This window comes from Platichthys flesus, chromosome 20, assembly GCF_949316205.1.
Source record: "Platichthys flesus chromosome 20, fPlaFle2.1, whole genome shotgun sequence".
In the NCBI taxonomy this organism is placed as follows: Eukaryota; Metazoa; Chordata; class Actinopteri; order Pleuronectiformes; family Pleuronectidae; genus Platichthys; species Platichthys flesus.
In genome coordinates this window covers 12,661,777-12,684,752 of record NC_084964.1, presented here as the reverse complement: position 1 = coordinate 12,684,752, position 22,976 = coordinate 12,661,777, and the positions used below count along the sequence as shown (strand labels likewise).

Sequence of the window (22,976 nt, the reverse complement as noted above, 5' to 3'; positions counted from 1 at the left end):
CTGTACTGCGTAAACGACTAGGACATTGTCAAAACCAGTGCAATGCCTTGTATTCACCATCACCTGGCCGTGCTGTGCCGCTGCACCGAATCGGGCTTCCTGAAATGCACGTGGGCGTTCGTACATATGGAATTTGGTGGTAATTTTGTTTTGCATTTCCTTGTTTACGAGTGCAGCCTCCCTGAACCGTATATTTAGGCCGTTTTTTCATCAAAGCTGGTGGGCAGTGGGGTGTGACACACGACTGACCTGATGGACTGAAAGATCGTCCTCTGCATGCTGCACAGAGGGGCTCAGCAAGGAGACAGGAAAGGGTTTGATCATCAGATCTGTGCTCCCCGGAGGGGGAAAACGCCTTGCTCCGCGAACACACAGAGACACTTCCTCATTTGCAGTCTTTTATGACTGCCTGGGATGAGCCAGTTGAAGATGAGGAGGCAGATAGTGGCCGCTATACGGCTGCTGGCTCTGTTAGAGGGATTTGTGTCTCCAGTCAGGGACCTGCTTTCTGGTTGTTGTGGTGTTGTTTTTGATTTGAGGCGACTTTTCACTCTAAATCCGACACGTGGACAGAACGCTGTGAGCCATCAGTGTACCCTGTCCAAATAGGCTGATGATATATAAATAAAAAAAAGGCTCTGCACTGCTACCAATTCATGTGGGATCACATCCAGCAGCTGCTCCACAGCAGGGGGACTACATCTCCGCTTAGTTAGCCGGGGAGATGCCTTAAGTCTCATTGCAAAAACAAACTGATTAGCGGAGACAAGTTTAATTCATCTTCACTGGGAGCAGCTCAGCGCTCCTCTGGTGTGTCTGCAGTGAAGAAGCAGTCGACTATTCCGCCCTGTGCACTTTCGCACAGCCAGGACTCCCACGGCTCTGCTCGACTGTTTTCATTAGTCTGCCGGCGGTAGCTTGATATTACGAGCTGCCACCACGGGTGTCATTTTCCCACGAGTTCCAAAAAAGATGGGAGAGGTGAATCGGAGGGTTTGTTTTTATAGCCTCCCCACCCATGTTGTTACTATTGTATCTGTGTGGTGTCTGATATAAGAAGCCAACGTGCTCCAGGCCAAACGTTTCGCCCTGCATCCCTGCGCCTGTAATTGGTTATTGTCGAAATACGTTGTGTGTTGGGGGGTGGGTGTAAGCGATGGAGGATAGGAGAAGGGGGCAGGGTGGGTGTGTTTCAGTCCAAACCACTACCACAAGCACAACTGGGAGACTCGAAATCACAGGGAGCTGTGGTTGCTCGCTGGTGCCAAAATACATCCCCCCACGATGAAGAGGAATTTTTAACACATCTTTCATTTGCATGTGTCCAATTAGGCCTCCTTCAGATCCTGCTGGGTGTGATGGTGGCAGGGGGCGCCTGCGTCTGCCATCCTTTCTCTCGCAGCATGTAGTGTTTGTCTTGGTGGGTGTGCCAGCGTGCTTGTATTTGCGTTCTGAACTTATTTATTTAGGTAAAAGAGGGAGGGAATTCTGGCGTTATGCAGAAGAGGGAAAACCCTGCTTAAGCTGCTTTTCCTGATATTTATTTGCAATATTTGCCCTGAACATATCGTCACCTTTTCACACAGTTTAAATGACGGTTGATTGAAATAAAGCTTATGTCATTTATCAAGAAAAAAATGTATTAGCATTTGCTTCCATTCTCCATTTATATACTTATAAAATGATTCTTCTTAGGGTTTCAGAGCATTGATTGGACAAAAACATTTTAGGACATCATTTGTGGCTCTAGGACATTTTATAACACATTACAGACTTAACAAATAATTGATTTATAGGACAAATAAGAATAGAAAAGGGGAAGAAATTGTTAGTTGCACTCCTGCAATTTAAGGATGACAATGAGCTTTAAGGCGAATAAAACACAGTTATCATCTAAAGAAGAATAAAAACCTTTTTGCTTTGTTGAGCACTTATTCTCTGAAGTGATCCAGCGAATTATAATGTCCCACTTCTTCATGTTTTTTTCTTTCCTGGTTAATATGCAGCTCAGCATTTGACTGAATCGACCCTCATTAGAAAACTGGGCTTTAAGTATTTTGTCTGGCACCGGTCTCTGTTGCTGGGTAATCTTAAAACAACCATATCTACAGACAGATGACAGAGTAAAGGTAAAGCCATGTTAACGCCCCCGTCCAAAGGGAGCATAGGGTCAGTGAATGGTGTGATGATGATGACATGTATGTCCAACTTTTGGTCTTTCCATCACAATAGTGTCCAACCCTCCTGTGGAGTTACATATATATACATATACAGAGCTTCAACATGTGGTCAAATCTAAAGCCTCTCATGCCCACAGTGTCTCGTTACAGATGCATAACCGTGATTTGATGATCGCTGTTCAGGGATCTGTCATCTGGATTCTGATATTGAAGTATACATGTGTCAACCATAGAATCACAACATTGTTTGCGCTAACCGCAGGCAATGATACTAGTTATAATAGTGATACCAGTATAACCAGGGCATGCTGGATCGAAAGTAGCACTGCTGTTTGAGACAGTTTAAGCCTCGTCACTGGAGCAGCATCTAATTATGTTCATTAGAGTCACTCATTCGAACCCCTGTAATTGTCTTTGGAGAATCACTTTGCAGAGAGGACATTTTTTCACATGATAAAAACAACATCTGGACAATTGTCGGTTATAGTGAAGAATGACATTGACATTTAAAAACCTTATGCAAGTTATGTGAGAATCCAAGGTGCCATTGCAGTGAGGAGATTTCTCATAGTGGAAAAATGTCAGGAAGGAAAAAAAAAAAAAGGAAAAAGAAAGCTGGTGTTTATTCTCTCTCCGTCAGCTGATTGGCAGCTACTCTGATGTCATTTGTTTTTGTGGGGCAAGGGCAGGTCACGCCTGGGGCTGATCTGTGTACCCTCTCTCTATTCCCTCTCTCTCTCTCGTCCTCATATTTTCCCGTCTTCACTTCTTGTGTAACTCCAACTGATTCTCTCTCTCTCTCTCTCTCTCTCTCTCTCTCTCTCTCTCTCTCTCTCTCTCGGCTCTTGGTTCTTTTCTTTTGAATTTCTTCCTTTCGAAAAACAAATTTTTTGCTCTGTGAATGAGCGGATGTTAACAGAACCCCTGATAATACATCGTCTCTTAATCTCATAAGAAATAGAAACAACACAAACCTGTAAAATGAAATATTCAAAAACTAGGTCAGAAAGCAGGAGACCGTCATTGTCACTTGTTAAAGTAAATATAAGGAAGCTTTGATGAGGTATTCCAGTTGGGCTCGACACACTGATGCTAACACAAAGACCATGATCTGCTGCTTTTCTTACATCTGGAACAGTTCCAATGGTCCCTGTATAAAAGCGGAGACCTTTTTTTGTGGGGAAGTGGCGAATAAATTACACATCAGAGACGCAACACTGCTCACAACAGCCATGGAGCGTCTGACGTCAACAGATATGTGAAGACGTCTAGACACTTAGGCTCCCCTTTTTTTTAACAGTGCTAATTGTTGCCTGTAAATATATATGTCGTTAATAGTGAGACTGTTTTTTACTCAACGTCACATTATGATGAAACATCTTCGAAAGCTACAGACGAAAGACTTTACTGCCGTTTTTACCCATTTCACACCAGCTAACTACACTAATAGGCTAGTCAGAGTTGGCGGGGTTGTAATCTGACAAATCCAGTCTGAACCTGGGGGATTCTGGGGGACCTCGAGGCCCCTCTTTGGGCCGCCAGCGCCACTGCTCGTCTAATCACTCCTGACCCTGTTAGAAATGAGTCCTCCTTTGTTACTGAGCGGTACTGTCAGTTCTGGGGGAACAAAAAGTGCCATTGTCTTACGTCGCCGCGGTGGGGACACAAGTAATCTGTCGCCGTAGAGCCGCCTCAGGATTGCTCTAATCCAGATTCAGTATTAATGACAGCCTAATCCGCACATTTCTGACCCTCTGGAGGGGTTGACATGGCATCTCCTGTTGTTGCTTGCTTGTGTAATGTCTCTGGTTCTAAGAATGAAGGCGGCTGATAACAGCTAATGTCACGAGAGGATGCAATATCCTGTGCCGCGTAGCCACAGATGCCAAGATGCTGCACATGACTGATACCAGCGTAGACAATTCAGGGCTGTCATGTTGATGGATTTGTCAAATATATGCAGTGATTCACTCTGACTCCAACTTCCCTGATGGCAAATGGAAACTGTTTGTTTTTCTCTTTCTCAAATGCATAATCCCTGAAAATAGTCTGGCCTGAGACCAGCGTGTGTGACACACTATAATTGCATGTCTGCACCGAGCATTTCGAAGGTCCATGGGGGGTGCGCTTGCTCACCCATGCACGATATGGAGCGAGGGCAAATTACATGAATGGTGGTCCTCTACTGTGTGCACTCAGGGGGGGGCTCTCTCGCCCTTTGTTTGACACAAAGGGATGCAGAGATGGACGACAAGATGTATGTGTGTGAAATCCATCACACAGCTGCTAGCTTGGCACAATGATCAGTAACCCCCCCCCCCCAACAAAACCCCTTCCTACATCTTCTTATCTCCGCTGCTCAGAGCTGTACACGTGGGCCTTTTGTTTTGGCTCCATCCAGTGATCCACACCAGCAGTTCCAGTGACAGGTAACACGATTCTCTGACGACCCCCCCAATCTTTCGTCCCTCAAGGTGAAGGCCAAGACTGATACGAGCTGGATGGGACTCCATGGAAGCTGAGCCAACTGGAAATTAAAACACTGACCATCACAGACATTATTAAGAAAGGGATCAGGAAGTCTTGCTTGGTTTACAACAATTGATTTTGTTTGTTCTTGTGCAGAGAGATCTCAATGAGCATGAAGAATTTGATTTTGTTGTGGCTGGTAAAAGCTGTAATTGCATCACAACACGGTCACATCGGAGGCAGCACGGTGGCGTGGTGGTTACCACTGGCGCCTGGCAGCAGGACGGTTCGAATCACATTTCCTTTGAGGCTTTTCTATGTGGCGTTTGCATGTCCTCCCCATGTCTACATAGGTTTTCTCCAGGTACTCTCGGTTCCTCCAACCATCCAAAGACATGCAGATTGGGGCTTTGTTTTTGGAGACTTCAAATTGTCCGTCAGTGTGAGTGGTTGGCTTTCTCCTTAAGTTGGTCGTAAGATACGCTGGCAACTTGCCTCGGGTATACCGCACCTCTCGCCAGTGTCCGCTGGGATGGGCTCCAGTTCCCCTGTCACCCTCAAAGGATCAGCGGAACAGATAAAGACATGGAGGGATGGTGAATTTGTACCTTTGTGTCCTTGTTTTCTGTCTGTGTGTGCATTGGTAACATCAAATAAAGAATAAAATAGATAAATGAATAAAGGCTGCTAGATAAAAAGCTTTCACTGAAATGCCGATCAAATTCAAGTCATTGAAAACCGACAATAATGGTTGATTGGATGCATTGTAGAAAAATAAATGAGATGTTCCTGCGAAATACTCAAAAGACTTTTTTCAAAAGAAGATATTCAGAATGAAATGAGAGTTAAATGAAAAAATAAGCCCTCGTTTAAAACTCGAAAACTGTTTTATTCATTTCATTTGTAGACAGTTTGCCTCAAACTAAGTGCAGCACACCCCTTGGAATGAAGAATGCAATTTTCATCTCCTTTCTTATGTCATTAATCACACAACTTCTTCTCACTCTTGTTTAAATAAATTGCACAAACCACACTGGCGTGTTTATTTGAAGTCTACCCCCTAGACCACACCACACCGTGTGAACAGATGCATCTTGTTTCCCCATCTGTACCAAGTCAGCATTTTCAAATGATTGAGAGATTACAGATGAGAAAAAGTTGTGAGTTTAACTGACTTGGTGTGAGCTCGATGTCCATTTTGGATACTTCTGTTGACGGTTCAAAGATGCATGGTTACAGAATATCACTTGAACTGGGATCACAGTTTATATTTTCATGATAAACCTGTGATGTGGTAAATACTGGAAATGTCATATTTTTATTACAAGAGAAGGGGCAGAGGCTGGAATACTTCTTGATAATCTATTCAAAAGCTGGATACTTCCCATAGAAATAGAAATACACATTTATTGATAAGCTATGAATAATGTGCAAGACCAGACAAATGAATCATGACCTGGAAATACATCCTACCTGTCCATGCTGCCTGGTCTCGTTTATCTGCTTCATGGGCTACATGTATCATCACAGTGAGGCCTAAAAAAATAAAACGTGACATTATCTTGAATCAGCAGTTTTGGGTTGTGTAAGAAGAAAAATCAATGGTGTCGTGGTTCGAGTGTGACGTGCCATCCATCAGTCCATTGGCTGACTGGAGCAGCTTCTGTAGATGATGTGCTGAATGGCCAATTTCCTGTTACCTGTTCAAGATGGAGTGCAACAGCACGGCCTCTTTCTCAGCTGTCGGAGGAGTGATTTCCCCCCAGGCTCGCTGTAACACTCCGAGGAAATAGATTGAAACAACACACCGTGGTATTTGCGTCTGTAATCGCAGCCTCTGGATAACTAGCGATCCATGGAGAAATCCCGTTATTGACATTGTTTGAAATGTGGCGGACGGTAATGCTTTCCCCGGGAGAGCCAGACTCAATCCCCTCGGCCTTGATCGTCTGCAGCAGGAGATGCAATTCCATCTCAACTCACATTTTTAGAAATATCGAAAATTGTGGTCAGTGCATCAGCTACCAGGCCTTCAAATCGGATCCGTTTGCCCTCCAAGCTTCGGCCTTCGGTTTGTTTCACGTTACACGTCAGTCGCTCCTGCAGTATTTTTATTTACAGTATTTACAGATTATTTACATGACTGTTTCCTGGAAGAAGGGCAGGGTGTGGGGCTCCAGTTCCCCTCTGTCTGATGATGAGATTGCAGTATTTACGTTATGTGGACAGCCCTGCCTGTAGATCAGCTGGGGCATGTTTTCTTCAAGGGAGTATTTGGGAGCTGCGGTCTTGAGATCACAGTTCAGTGACTGTGATATCGCCAAGATTAATTTAAAGGATTACAGCTGCAGTCGGACAGATTGGAGCTATCACTATCCAAACGGGAATTGATGGCAAAGAAGACATGTTTTGCTCATATTCATGGTCACAGATTTATTACTTGAAAAGGTTTAAATGCTCTGATATTCAGATGCATTGCTCTCCTCATGCTGATCATCGCTGCAGCCCCTCTGTTAAGCCTCTGTCTGAAACTCTTCGATTAAGCTGCTGTCTGTTTAAGGCCACCTACCCCCTACACTACACTTGTATTGACAAATCTTTAACATTTCACTATCCAGCCTGCAACTTCCCTCTTTTGATTCTCTTTAAATTCTCATCATTTTCCATCGCAGCTGTGATCTTCCATAGAGATAAAAAACCCTGCTGTGATAAACCACCTGCCCAGCCTCAAACAGCGGAGATAAAGTTATTGCTGTTGGACATAGTGGAACATTTAACAGCTGAAGAGCCACATATTTCCCTCAGGAGACGGCGGAGAGCAGAATCTAAAAAGAGGGTGAATGTTAAACACACAAGCCCGACATTTGTTGAATACTAATACAGCTCCGTACCTGCTCGATGTGCAATCTGTGTGTGCAGCAAGAATATGTCACTGTTTTTTGCGGCTACACCTGTAATTGCTGTTCATGCTGTTCACATGATATGATACTTTCCCATCAGCAATTAGGAAGAGCAATTAATCCCTTTTTAAAAAGTCGATTGAAAACAAAACATTAAGGACGGATAATGACGACATCAAATTCATATTCTATAACACAAATGATACATTATGGATTATTTCAAATAGAAACAATGTTTTGTGGCATTTATTATATAGATTTTCTAAGGTTATTGTTTATAGGCAATAATGAAAGACTGATATGCACAACAGAACTCATCCTGTACATACATCAAGAGCATGAATCCCCCCCAAAAAATGGATGATCCAACAGAAGACTTTTAATTGTGCCACACTTGTTAGAATGAAACAGTAAAAGCCACTGTGTCAGCTGTGCTCTGCTATTTCTCACTGTTTATTACAGAACGAGCAATTTTAGAAACAGCTAATACTTGGATTACGATTGCGAGACACACCCACAATAAATATTCTAGGTCATATGCAGTTTTTCAGTGAGGCATTTCCTTTTTCTAATCTGGCTTAATGTGCAACACAACTGAGCCAACGCTGAGCAAACCGCGTTATGTGTGTTAGTCCAGGCAGTGTTCACATGCGACAGTGAGACGGTGCCTCCGGAGCAGTTGAATTTATGGCTCCCGCTCTCCTGTATCCTTTTGTCTATTATTTTTTATGTGTCGGGTGCTAGAGTGGCCCCTGCGCTCTATATCTCTTTCTAGTTCTCACAGTCCAGCTAATTTTATTCCCCTCATGTTTGGCTGTGAACCCGCAGCTCACACACAGGATATGATGCAAGCTGTTTCTCTTCCTGCTTTCGGACAGCGAGTGTGTGTGTGTGTGTGTGAGTCAGCTGCGAGCAGTCTTCCTGACCAGTAGCCAGAAGGTGCTAGGTTTATGTGTAGAAGAGAGACAGCGTGGTGGAAGTTTTGAGTGCGCCCTCTTGAAGTGTTACATTTTTGGGAGTTTGATGTTTGTTAATCAGCCAAAGAGCCAGTCTGACCTTTTCTGTAGCAGTGATCCGGAGAAGATAAATCCACCCATTTCTGTGAAAAAGCACAGTGACAAACCACAGCTCAATTTGGGTTTTGATTCCTCACTCTGGCTTCCACTTTTTTGGAAAGAACGAATTGGAGGCGTTCACGGGCTCTCTCTTTGTTAAGTGTGAAACTTCTCCATTCCCAGACAAGGTTGCGCAGACAGACAAGACAAGTAGCCTTGGGCTGGAGCCAGATATACACACACATTGCTTGAGAAATCCACTGGGCTTTTTCTTTTTTTCCCTTTTGTGTGGGTGTACATGTTTCTTACGTGGCCATTAATGTCAGTCTCTGCGCGTGGGTTTGTGTCTTTGTGTATGTATTAGAGAAGAGTTGAACTTGCCAACGCGAGGAGGAGATGTTTGTGTCTCAACACTTGTCCTGGAATGCCACTATTTCACCATCATGAATATTTACCAGGTGGGGTTCGTGGAGTTTAAGTGTTGCAGGGGAATCCTCGGCTCGGGACTTGTTTAATCCTAACCCCATTCTGTCTGAACTGGGAGAATAAGCTCTGGGAGAGGATGTGAGAGGAGGAAGGGAAGAGAGACACCAGCACAGAGGGGATGTATATGGGATTTTCGGATTGAAGGCTGAATAACGTCTGTTTTTACACGCTGCTGTCATAAGGATCCGGGGTTTTTTCTAAGGCCCCTGGCCAGCTGTAAATCATGGGGCTGGGACTTAGAAGCGGTTTGACGAGCTATCCAGACTGATCATCTTGGCTGTTATTGTTCAACTGAAGCAGTATACAGGCGACTTCATGTTCCATAGGACGATGGAAAACAGGAGGGGACTCCCCCACGCTGTTTTTTCAGTTTTTCCTTTTCCCAATACTGTTTTGTAGATTGTTTCGTGTATGTAAAAGCTCTGTAAAGTTAAATAGCCCAAAGTAAAGGGAGGTTTTCTCCTTCACATTGATCCTTATTTCCTGGAACACCTCGTCAGTCCGGCCGATACTTCAACATGTGTCACGTGACATCGTGATTCCAAACATTTGCGTAATGCACAGATAATGGCTTGTCTGGTTACAAACCAAGGTAAAGTGAAAGCGGAGGCCAACATTTACCACACACGCTAGAAGCAGTGGACCAATCACATCAGAGTGAGGCAGTGGGCCATTCAGAGCAGTCTGGGCTACATGAGAAGGGGAAGTCTTAAAGAGACAGGAGCTAAAAGATGCACCAATGGACAGTTTGAGGAAAGTGATGTGTTTTCTGAAGATTGGAGCATGTAAACCCTTTTTAAGTAACAACCCAAATTAAAATGACGACCCTGAGTCAACATTAAAACACATTTATCACTCATCTACATCAGACTATAAACTTCTTTAAACTCTAGCCAGAGGCTGCAACACAAAAAGGGGTAAAACAACAAGAACATATAGGACCAATAAGTGTGTACGGCATACGGTGCATTGATACATTCCTAGTTCATCTTCTTAGTTTAGCAAGTTATTGTCCATGTTAAATTAGCAGAAGTCTAAGATTTTCACCTGGTCTGAGCAGCGATTTTTCATCATTGTTGGATTAAGGACATTTCTTTCATTGCAGAGGCTTATTCCATCACTCTATTAGTTATTGATCCAACAGAGCCACAGGTGAGTATTTAATCAGCCTTCTCATTTAGCTGCAAACTAAATAAACAGCTCTATTGATGTAGTCCGTCACAGTCACAGTCTATAAATGATCCAGTCCTGCCTGGGCCCTTTAGGAAATTTCCTGATATTTGATTATCACAGCGATTGCCAAGTTTGGAAGAGCTTCTGTACGATATTATCACATTCACATCCTGCTTGCTTTGGCTAAGGGCCAGTCCCTCACTCAGTCGTGGATACCAAGATACACGGGTGTGTTTTGGAAGTGAGGGGTACAGGCGAGGGAGACTCAAACAAACAAAATCACACTCCTTGTTGCCGGCTGTCCTCTCGCTCTGGAACATTAAGCTCACGATGTGCGCACGGCTCCTCAGGGATGGGGCTCTTTTCACATCTGATCATAAAAAAATAAAGTACACCTGCATGCACTTGTGTCCTAGCATTTCTATCCATTCTAATTTGAGCAGCTGCAGTTTTATAGAGGGGCTGGTTTCTGTCAATTTCAGGTTTGCCTCTAAGCACCATAGACCGCAGCATAGTATATGAAGATGGACGACATGTGTCTTTTCTTCCTCCCTCTGCTAAATTAAACCAAATGATCTTCGAGGATGTTGAGAGATACCATCATGCGCATATGGAGCCAGTGTCCCGCCGAACAATCACAAGTCAGTCTCAGCTGTCAATCATGGTGCTTCACCCTCTTTTTAAAGCATCAAATAACTATATTAGACCAAACCTACCGGAAATAACTGTGTGATATCGAAAATGACAGAGAGCATGTATCAACGATATACTTTGACTTTTTAGTTTGGTCCAAGTCCTAAAAACTGTCAAGGAGAAAGCAGGATTTATGACCTGGACTGTGGCCAGCCACCGGGGGGGATTTCTTATACGGAGTTAAACATTCATGTGAATAGCCAATCCAGCTCAGTCACACTGAGCCTTTCCTCTATTCTCACTTCTACATGTGACACTCACTGCCGCCGCTTTGCTGCTCTAATTAAAGCCTGTTGGTAAAAAATGCAGCATCGTCTCATTACTGCGTGTTCTATTATTTTCCATCACGCAGCATTTAGAAAATAGTAATGCTCTCACATTTAGTTTGAGTCTGTATCTCTCAGCAGTTTTTGAATACAGAAGAATATTGATTGAATGCACCCCCTTTATCACATATTCTACAAAACAGCATTTTTATCAGAGCATGGCAAAGTGAAATGAAGCAGTTTTTACATGTTTGAACAACTTTATTTTTCCTTAACTTTAGCTTTTAATGAATCATCAATAGTTATTTTAGATGGTCAGTCTGATCTCGTAACCCCCCTGGAGATATCCAGGGGGGATTATTTTCGAAGGCATTGTGTTGTTGGAAGTGACACACACTGGCAGGTCAGAGAGAACATCTGTATACACAGTGTAGTCCAGATGTCAGGGCTTGATAGCAACATCTCTCTGACTGTGTGTGTGTTTGTGTGTGCGTGCGTGGGTGTGTGTGTGCGCGTGTGTGTACGTACGGTTGCAATTGCCCTCACAGCTTATCTCTTTAAATGGATTTGTGTCGCTGCACTTGGAGATCTCAGTATGATGCTGTAATCTGATTGACCACAACCCTGGAAAGGTGGACAAGTCAAAGAGCGGCGTGTGCGTGCGAATACGTGCTTGTGTGTGTGTGCATGTGTGTGTGTGTGTGTTTGCATATATGGGATTGAGGTCCTCATCTGTCTTTGAGCTGGTATTTGTCACCTTGGTACTATGTATTTCCAGCTGAGCTTTGGGGCTTGTTGGGGAAATAACAGCTGTGTGGGAGTTTTGGAGCATGTGTGTTCTGTTTGTTTTTTGGAAAATTTCACCTGCAAAAGTCCACATGTTGTACGAGGACAGTTCCTCGGACCTTCGGTTGAGGAACTGAGAGGCTGCACAGATGCAACAAAACTTCTACGAAGTTGCAACATAGACACAATCGCACAGATGCAGCATCTGGCCTGCCAGGGCACAGGGATCAAAAGCTTTTCCAGAGATGATTTGGCTCTTCTGTGTGTATGTGTGTGTGTGTGTGTGTGTGTGTTTGTGTGTCTGTGTGTGGTATATTGCTGTTAGGTTTGACTGTAGACTTAATGAATCTTATCAATATTAGGATCTCCCCCTTCTTGTATGTTCTTAATGACAAGCACATATAGATCTACCAGTCTGCCTGACTTTTCTTTGCTGTGGTTTGACATACAATTTGTTGTGTGTTTGGTCTAAAGAGACAGAGACTTAGAAGAGGAGCTGCAGCAATGGACAGTAGGAGTTGGGTGTTTTCTCTTAAAATTATGAATCTCAACAAGTATCCGCCTGTTCGACAAGTAAAAGCCTGTAAAAAAATGTTCTTACCTCCCACATCCATCTTTTCAAACCTTTTCAAAGTTTGCAGTTCGCTGGCTTGGGTGAATCTGTCACCATAGCAGCAGTTGGCTGCGCGGCCCGGTCCAGTGCTGTGAGGGGCCACGTGTGTGTTGACCCTGTGAAGGTGGACGGCAGCTCGTTCCCCACAGAACTAGATTATACACACACAAACCGCATTTATCAGCTTTGATTTGTTCCTGTGCTTTCTTTTGAGGTTCTCGGGCGGGATGCTCTGCCTTCGATTGCATTACAGGAAGGTTCTTCTATTATTCAATAGTTTTGCTTGATCTGATTCCACACTGTCAGGCCTTCTATTATTTATGAAGTTGAGATGATACTGTGTGTGAGCTGCCTCGCAGTGCTTTCCAGGAAATTAGATTTGAAACTGTTTGCAGGTTAAACAACATTATCTTCTTTTTATATATATACAGTCTCCATCTCCATTCCACTTCATTCTGCTTTCTGAGCACGGCCTCTGACTCTCATGCCGTTATTTTGGGTGTCATGGAAATCCTCAAGCATGACGCCTCATTTTCTGGGATGTCACAGAGCAAAGAGAAATAAGGAGGGTTAGCCCCCCCCCACCACCACCTTTCCCTCTGCTCGGCTAGACGAGCGTCGCCATAGCAACCGGTCGGCACGCTTCCCGCTGCTTGTCAGGCGAAAAACCTTGCACCTCTAAAAATGTCAATGTAGTAAGAGCAGAGAAGAGACGACTTGTGAGACTTGTAAATTTCCGGGTTCGGACACGGTGTCAGCTCGACTTGCTTGTGAGAGTTTTCACCCAGAATCCTTTAGTGAAAGGTAGAAACTGCACGTACGAGGTTTTTACAGATGAGGTTTCCAGACTCTTTGGCGGCTCAGCCTTCCCAGGTAGATAAATTGTGCTCCTTCTCACCCCCCTCCCTCCTCCCCCCTACACCCGCCTTTAAGGCCTCCCCTGGGTAATAGCAGGGATTATATATTAGATGGCACCAACCTGCAATCTCTACTAGAGCTTGAGCACAGCATGCACCAGTATTTCCTCATGTAAACAGACCTACATTTTGCAGGGATCAAAATGGATATGTTCATAATGTGAGAAAAATAGGTTTGATATTTAAAAAAATCTGCAGTGAATCTGAGCGGATGTAGATATATCAAAAAAAACTAAATATCTTAGTTTGTAAATGAGGTTATCCTGGATGCAAAGTGACTTACACTCTGATTCAGTGGCTGCTGGATGTAGAGGACTAATTTGCATTGCAGGCGCACTATAAAAGCCCAGCCCCCCCCCCAAAAAAGAAAAATAAACCCACTGAACTGCTCAACTAATTTAAAGTCTTTTTCTTCACCATGGTTACATTTTGCAACCATCTGCATATCACCCTGGGGCCCCTTCTCAGACTTTGTCCCATCTCCACCATCTCGACACTGAGGACGACTTTCTGAATTTCCCTCAAAGCTTAACAGCCTCCTCATGTATGAAGAGTACAGACAGTCTATGCTGCTCCACTGGCAGGAACTACATCACACCTTACCCTTCCTCCCGCTGCCCCTCCCTGTCCGGCTCCTCTCCTTTGCCGTGTTATTAATCATCTAACATGCTGTCTGTCTTTCTCACTCTTGTTAAAGCTAAAGGTGGTGAGCAGCGTTCCCTCGAGACTCGCAGCGCAGCTCTACTTCAGGCAGACTGCTGAGCCGCTGGAAGCGAAGGCCCATAATTCATCGCCACCCGGATCCCAGGGATCGTCTCTCCTCCCTGAGCTCAGAGGCAGAGCTCGCCCCCCCCTCCTCCCCCCATCACCACCACCTCCGCCCTCGGTCCAAACCTCTCACCGAAGACGATGACGACAATGTGACCGCTGGACTCGGTCAGCACCATGTGACCGGCTGTTATGGATCTGAGAATCAGCACACATTGAATCAACGCTCATCCAGGTAATCCAGCACACCGCGGCCTGCATACACAACACGGCAGGAATCTATTCACTGTGGTCAGCTAGTCTCCCGGGCTCTTCAGGTGGAGACAACTTTTCTTGTTTCTTTACACATTGATGAACCTTTATATCTCTAGATCCCAGCACATTTTCTGCAGGAATTCACTTCCTCAAACTGTTGATGTTTTTCCCCAGTTTGTCGTCTCGGTCACCTGGTGGAGAGGACTGAGGAACAGGAAGTGTAACTATGGTGTAAAGAACCGAAAACTGCACAACCAAGGGCAGAGTAGTGAAAACAACATTAATTTAACTGTGCAGGGTGCAGCTTATTTAAACCAGAGGTAATGTTTGGAATATGAAATGGTTTGTGTGTGGGTGGGATTTGGACTCAGTGCTGTAGTTTGTGCTGATATTTGGATCCTGAGAGACCTTGTGTTGATTAGTTGTTGTACTCATTTTGTGGTGCCCTATAAAAAGAAAGCATTTGCATTTTCTCCCTCTAGCCTCAACCAAAGACTTAAGTGCAGTCGCCGTTCCCATGATACTTCTGTTAACATCACAGAGGCTTTTACTCCAAAAAGGATGTTGGGACATTTATATCGACCAAAATAATTACGACTGCAGACTAGCTTCCTACTAGGATCTCACAGGAGCTCACTCGGACATGATCTGAGTATTAACCCATTGGTTGACTGGAGAAACTCAGGAAAGCCCGGAGCCTGTCACATTTGCATTCTAGCATACAGCCCCTCAGGAGAAGGTCAGGAGATTCTCCAGATATCAGTGAAAGCAGCTTATTATCAAAAGCAGACAAGTGGAAGTAAATCCTAACTAAAACAATCAATGAGTGAGCATAATTCTTGTTATTACAAGCCAATGCTCAGTGGCTTATAGCAATTTCAATTCATATTTAGTGGTTTAACAGCTGCAAAACGCCCCTCGACACCCTGTTTTTCACTTCCTCCATTTAACAACCACCTTCATTGTTGTGTCAAATATTTGAGTCCCCACCAAGCGGTTTCATGAGTTACGGAGGTGTGAGATCACGATAAAGCGAGGACAAAGGCAGCGTACAGTAGACGGAGGAGCCGCTTGCGTGAGTTGTTTGTGTTGAAAAATGTGTGCGACCGAAATCGCTGCCTGTCTTTGCCGCGTCCGTGTCTGCGTGTGGAGCGTATCTTATCCAGGGTTTTTTCAGGAGTGTGTTGCGAGTCTTGCTCCCATTTCCCCTCCGGAGCCGAGCGGCACAGGAAGGCTGGTTGGCTGGCCGCACAGGAAAGGAAACGGTCTCTATCTAAGAGCAGATGGAGGACAGCATGTGCTTACACTGCAGAAACACACACACACATACCTACACCGAGGCATGCAGTCACACAGCCTTACACACACCCAAGGAACTATGCGCAAGTACAGTAGCTTTTATTAGGAGTGTGACCCAGATTGCACATCGCAAAAGTCAGCTCGGTAGAACGTGACGTTTTCACAGAGTTCTAGTGAGAGGAGAAGGGTCGAGGACACTATCATGTTTTAAATGAACTTTTCAAGTATTTTCACAACAGCCAGGACATTTGTTTTTCTTGCGTGGAAGTTGTTTTACCCTCTTGACTCCTCAGAAAACGACTTTTTCACCTCCATTGTATTTATACTTTGCATATTGCTGCAGTCCCTGGTAGCTCCTCAACCGACCTGGGAGTTAAGTTATTTGCACACAAGGTCTTGTTTTCACTTGCATGGATGTGCTGGCAGGAAAAATCGGATTATGTAAGGTGTGACTTTGAAACACTGGAAACCTCAATCCAGTGACCCCAATCTGCCACGTCCTTGTTGTGAAACAGGCAAATATTATGAAATTAGCTCCACTGTTAAGTTTTCTGTTTCAGCTCATAAGCTGCTTGCAGACATGCACTCAAGTCTGGAAATTTCCCTTTAAAGGTAGAGTGAGTAAGATTAAGGTGAAAGGGATCTATTGGCAGAAACTGAATATAAAATAATCCTAGCGATGTTCTCACTGGTGTGTTTCATCTAAACAGTGTTTCTTTACCCTAGAATGGCCACCTTTATATTTACATCGGGAGCGGTTCCTCTCTACGGAGGCCGCCATGTTTGTTGACCTGCTGTAAACAAAAACACATGATCTCCCCCTGCCTCCTGCATGCTCTACCCACAAGCCACTGCCCGCCTGAAAGTTTCCTGTTGTCTCGAAACACGTCTAATCCGCACAATCTCCTGCTGCTGTCTTCATATATGAAACTCTAGCAAATGTCTTAATCTTATTTGCTGTTTTCCGGAGTTTCTGTCTGAAGGCGGTTATAGATAAAGACGTTAGCAGAGCTGATATCTTGCCCCTCGAGTTACCTCTCTCGCTCCTGGATCGGCTTCGCTGCTGCTGAAATTTTTCGTGACACCCAATATGTCATCGCCTTGTCCTCCTCCTGGCTGGTGTGTATGTCCAGGATTTCTCATGCCCTTTCATGCCTCTGCCTCTGTCAGGAGCTATTAAGGTGGGACGGGTCTCCCCCAGCATGAAGGCCTTTCTTGGCTGCAGTGTGTGTGTGTGTGTGTGTGTGTGTGTGTGTGTGTGTGTGTGTGCGTGTGCGTGTGAAGACTGGATGTTGTACTTCCTTTTTCCAAGAGGGCAGCGAGTTCCCCGAGACTTTCGTAACTTGCTCTCGGTATGTTCTGCGTATGTGTGCTTTCTCATTCTTGCAATAAGCCTGCTTATGGGGAAGCACAATGGGGCTCACCATGGTGCCCAGGACGTCGCTGCATGACTCATATTCCTTTAGAATTCAGCAAAGAGCAAACAGCAACGTCACACGAGCTTAATCAACAAGGTACTGCTCGCAATGTGCTCTGCAGGGCCTGAGAAAGGATTGTAAAAAATGTGTTTGGGGCAACACAGCTCCTGATTTCGCTTCCAGTAGGGAAAACAGCTGTTGTTTTTGATTTTATACTTGCTTGTCAGGCTTGGTGTTTCTGGCAGTGTGATAGGAAGCACAAAGGCGTTGTTATTCTTTTTTGCTTTGGCAGCTATAGCTCTATATCTCTGGACATTTCAAGAACCGGGAGACGGAGTCCTCGTATTCCCTTTTTATTTTACAGCGTCACAGGTGGGTTTTTATAGGCTGCGTCAGCACCGGGCAGACAGACGGGTCCCGCTGTATCTCTGCAGAGCAGCACAGGCAGCGTGGGCCTGCTCACTCATCCCTCGTGGTCCCACATCTCCTCTTCCCTCTCTTTTTTTCCTCCCTCAGAGTGAAGTGGCTTTTTGTTCTCCAGCAGCGGTGCTTATCACTCGTTTCTCCACCGCTGGCCCCCTCCGCCCTCCTCTCAGGGAATGAAAGGATATTTTGGGCTATAGATCTTGTCTGTCCTGTGCAGAGTGCAGTTGTCTATGTCTGAAAACAAAATGGGTTTAAACAAGATCCCCCTGTTTCCCTGTGCCTTTCTGTGGGTGAGTCTATTCAGCTGCTGTTCTCGTGTCGCGCTGAAGTTAAATAAATCTAATGCCAGCAGAGAAACTTTGTGGATTGTCATCATTACAGGCAAAGACACGGCGATTTATTTTGAGTGATTTCATTTAAGTGAAGTGCGTTTCTTTGTCCCGCTTCTTTGTCAATGGCCTGTTATTCCTCCGCCTGAATAACATGACAGATAAATGAGCCATTCTCAGGGGAGACAGTCTGGTTGGTTGTAATAGTCTCAGATCAAGCCTCCAGACGGCATCTGACTCAGCTGTTATGATTCTGCATGGAACTGCATTTGAATCTGTCTAATCCTTTTGAGTGACCATAAAACTTCAAAACAAACCTAATGTAATCCATTTAAGTAGTGATTTACCCATAATGTGACAACCAGTCATCGTTTTATTTATTGTTTCCGGTTTGTCCTGATGTGTAAACTGAGTTTATGTAATTCCAGAGGCTTACGTTCAGAAACATTGTGGTTACTAAATGGCTAATAGCCTGTTTGTGCATGGTTTCCTGTCAGTAGATGCACTGAAAAGTACCCACACATTATAAACTCCCTCCATTAGAGTCAATATTTGTCAAATTATAAAGCATCTTGATTTTAAAAAGCTGACACATTTAAAGGGAAATTTGGTTTCCTGGATTTCTGTATATTTTTGTCCATTACGACGTTAGCTGATGATAACGATTTACTGATCGGAGTGAGAGTAGTATTAGTGGATCCATTTGCTTCCAGATACGAGTCTGCACAGTTTCTATTGATCAATAGAGCTGCGGTTGCCAGGTCCTGTTCATCATAATGTGTGTCCCTGTTTTATTGCATCAAATAGTTACTTAAAATCCAATATACTGGAACAATTTGGGATAAATATGACCTAAAATCAGAGAAACTGCTGGTAAACACTTTTTAGAAATCTTAACAATTGCCATAATGGACAAAAACAGGATCCTAAATGGATCCGACAGGAACTCAGCTCATGACGTCACTAAGAACTATTAAATCTATTTAGTCCATCACTATAGCTCCATCACCCAGCTATAAATTTCCCATATGTCAGTTTTATTCAAATCATTTCTTCTTCTTATCCCTCGTTCTCTCTACACGTCACACACACACACGCCAGTACCTGCTCGTCGCCGGGTGCCGGTAATCACAGGGCGCTGGGTGATAATGGGAAGTGTCACAACACTGGTTTCGTCATTTTCAGCCCAGCTGCCGTTCATTACGATGGCCGTCGATGGCTCGGATTCCTGGCCGTAATTGCTTTGCCTCTGAATAATTGAAAGAAGGGACGGTGGTAAATCCCAGAGGTATCAGGGGGGAGAGAAAGATGGATGCCTCTGTGTTCAACGCTGTCGGGCTGGGAGGTGTAAGGGGCTGAGAGGACATGATTAGACCCTGACTGTGGAGATTGTCTCACACACACACACATACACACACACACACACACTAGTTGCAGATGATGGACTACTGGGGGAATGATTTCTGCTGTGGTGGCCCTCAAACAGGCCCTGGTTCCTGTATTTCCCATGTTCCCCCGCTGTTGCATTTGTCCATGTGTGTATTTCATGCAGAGCAGACAGACAGTGGTTGTTGCTTTTCATGACAATTGCTAGCAGATCTGGTGTAGAGACATGTGCATGTTGTGTGTTTGTGCAAGTGCAAGAGGTGATTAAAAGTACAACTGTCTTACACATACACAACCATGCAAGCAGAGACCAAATGGCCCTTGAACCAGCCGACCATGTGTAAGCTCAGATGTGGTGTTTGCTTGTGCAGATTAGACTGTTGCCACTATTTGACACTACTGGTTTCCATGCCTTACTGGAATGCGATGGTCGCTTATAAATGCCATGAACGCTGAAGACAACAAGTTACATGCCAAATGAGAGCTGCTCTCAAATGTTACAGTTATGGCTGGATTGTTTTTAAGAGGATTATAATTAATCGCTTCTCATCTAGTAGCATGTTATTTTTTTTTAACTAATATGCACCAGCTCAAAGCTGTAATTTCTATTGAGGACTCCCGCTAATGGCAGAGTTTTCAGGGTCAAACACGGCTGCCGTCATATCTGAGTTGACAGGATGTTATGGCCTAAACCTGACAGCTCCCAGTTTTTTTCTACATTCCTTTGTTCTGTTATTCCGTAAATGTTTCTTCTCTGCATGCAAAACTAATCAGAGGCATCCATAAGCACATATGCATCTCTCTCGCACATTCAGCCAAGATCTGTGCGGGAGATGCTCCACTCGTTCCCATTGAGGTGGAGGGCTGACGCTGCAGAGCGGAGCCAGCGGGCCTCCAAGGTCATTACCAGTGCCACGGCGTCTGGGCGCCCTGGGACAGAGGCAGGGAATTGATTAATGACAATGCTCGGAGTGCGGGAGGGGACGAACCCGGAGTGTCGAGAAAGTAGAAACTCTGCAGCAGAGGTAGATTTGTTACTGTGGGATGAGGCTATAGATGGAGTTAGTGGGAAACACTGCAGCTTGACACACTTCTACAACTACTCCTGATAACAATAATGTATATAGCTCCAGCATGCTTTATTAATTTGAGTTGGATCTGCAATAGCGTGTGGATATGTGCGAGGTGGAGACAGGAAACAGAGTCTTGTGCTTGATCGTGGCCTGAACTGCTCTCTAATCTGATTGGAAGAGTTTCAGTTGGCGGTAAAAGTTGGGTTCTAGGTCTCATTCTCTGCTGAAGTTATCTGAGATGATAAAATAAAAAGTTTTTAGCTGCTCTCACTTGGTAATAAATTGAACACCCAACTCAACAGAAGTGAGTTGACTCAAGTCTTTCATGTGCTGGGGCTGCATGGTTCATACCATCTCGTTTTGTGCATTGTTGGATCAGAACTTGAGGCTTTGTCTTAAAACTTAATGCCAACTAAGTTTTTTGGTACTTTTTATTTCATCAAAATGAATGAATTCGTGAAAATTTCAAAATATGTATCCATCTCCTGGTGTTAAAGGAACTGGATCCGCCAACTCGTCAGGATCTGCCCTAAAATGTAATGAGTTCTTCTTTGTCCCATTCTTCCACAAAATTCCATGAAAATCCGATCAGTGTTTTATTGCTGACAAACAGATAGATGGGTGCGAAAATACCTCCCACACAGAGGTAATTAAAAACATCCAGTTGTCAAACCTATGCACAGTATTCTCTCATTTATGGTATTATGACATTTTTACCTGCTTAATCGGCTCTGAGAGCTTTTGTGTGTTTTCCTGGACCAAGGTTTATGTAACAGTATCACAGTTTTTCAGGACATGTAAACTCAGACAAAAGATGGAGTCATATCAGGTTTTTAGTGAGTCTGTATCATGGGTTTCCTTTTTTTTTTTTCTTGTTCAACATCCCACAGGTGCCACATTGATGGCCTGGTTACCATGGCAACACATTAAGAGGAACAGTGGTACGCACATTGAAACAAAAATATATCATTCAGTGTGTGTTTCTTTCAAACTGGTTTCCATCAGATCAAATGAATAATGTGTCTCCATTAGGAAACTGGTGTCTGTGGTTTTATTTTAAATAATAGAAACGTTCGCTCGGGCCACACTGTGATACAGTCCGATTGGGGGATGATATCTGTAGGAATGGTTTTTAGTTTAGAAAGAGCAAAACTGAGCACCTCGTCCAACTAGGTTATATGGCAGGGGAAACAGTCGCACATCTCTCAGAGCAGATGGACACCCAGCTTCATTTCCTCAGTCACGGCTGTGAGTGTACTGCCCTGTCCTTTAAATAGCTAACCCGGCCCAGGTTTACACACTGCAGCTCCCAGAAGGCAGAGAGCAGCGACAGAGACGCGGTGAAACGAGGACGACCTCCTCAGATAGAGAGAGCGTGAACTTATTCAACCTCCCACAGCGATCAGGTCAAAACTGACTGATTACAAACTTAACGTAGCAATCCTTTTCTTTTAGAAGGGGTTTAATAAAATCTCCCTCACTCAACACAGAATCTCTCAAGGAAAGTGTCTATAAAACAGGATATTTCACAAAAAACGACGGCTGCTACATTTCCTGTAAAAAACACAACTTACGAAGGTAATTTATTGAAGTTTTTAACTTAAGTGGAACACTGTCAGGTATGACCAACCACAGAAAATATATACAGTCTCCAGAACTAGAGGCCTTATGCTGAGAGAGCCTGACATTTTCATAATACACGACCAGTGGCGAACAGAAGCCAGGTGAACTGAGAGCAGATGCGTTTCAGTGCTGGAAGTGGTTGACTACCGCAGTGAGAAAATGCAGAGAAGGTTTCAGATCACTGGTCGTCTCTCCTAAAAATAAGCCGTCTAGCAGGTTTCAGTTATATGGAATAAAAAAAACCATGTGGCCTAAAGGGTAAACAGTCCGGCAGCTTCCTGCGCAGAGGACACAATGTACCTCCCTCCCGCTCACCCTGTCACATCGCCCCCTACACCCACAATCCCATTTTCCAAATACCCCAGCTGATGTATTTGAAGAGACAGACCGACTCTGTGCCCAGAGAGGCCGTGCGCAGTGGAACTGACAGCGCTCTGTCAATGGGAAGGCGCGATGCTACGGGGGGGGACGCTGCGTTTCCTGTCGGGAGGCCGAGACAAACCAACGCCTCTGTCTCACTGTGCGGAAGGTTGGTCCTGACTGACAGGGAGGTGTCTCTGGGTAATTAGTGAGACAATGCAGGGGTATCATTATGTCAGTGGTTGTTTTTTTTAACACACACAGTGAAAGAATGACAGAGCGGTGAAGCAAAACCACAAGGACAACACAAGTCCACAGAGAGGGATAGCTCATGCTCCAAAAACAGAACACAGTCATGGAAAACTATTTATCAGCTTCCTGCTCTGGGGAATATAAACTACAGAATTCCCACACAGCTTCTTTTTTTTTATGTTTGTGCCCAAAGAAAGAAGCAAAGGGAGGCCTTGTGTTCTCCGTGTCATGTGACATGTCCATATCTGC

The 22,976-nt window shown here is 44.4% G+C and overlaps 1 protein-coding gene across 1 annotated transcript in view; it reads left to right on the top strand.

Moving 5' to 3' along the window:
• The window catches only part of ptprea (protein tyrosine phosphatase receptor type Ea), a 47,461-nt gene that overhangs the window by 9,764 nt on the left and 14,721 nt on the right, over positions 1-22,976 (top strand). The window contains exon 2 of the mRNA XM_062414353.1: positions 14,236-14,541. The gene's annotated coding sequence lies outside the window, so the exon portion shown is untranslated. The remainder of the gene's footprint in view (positions 1-14,235; positions 14,542-22,976) is intronic.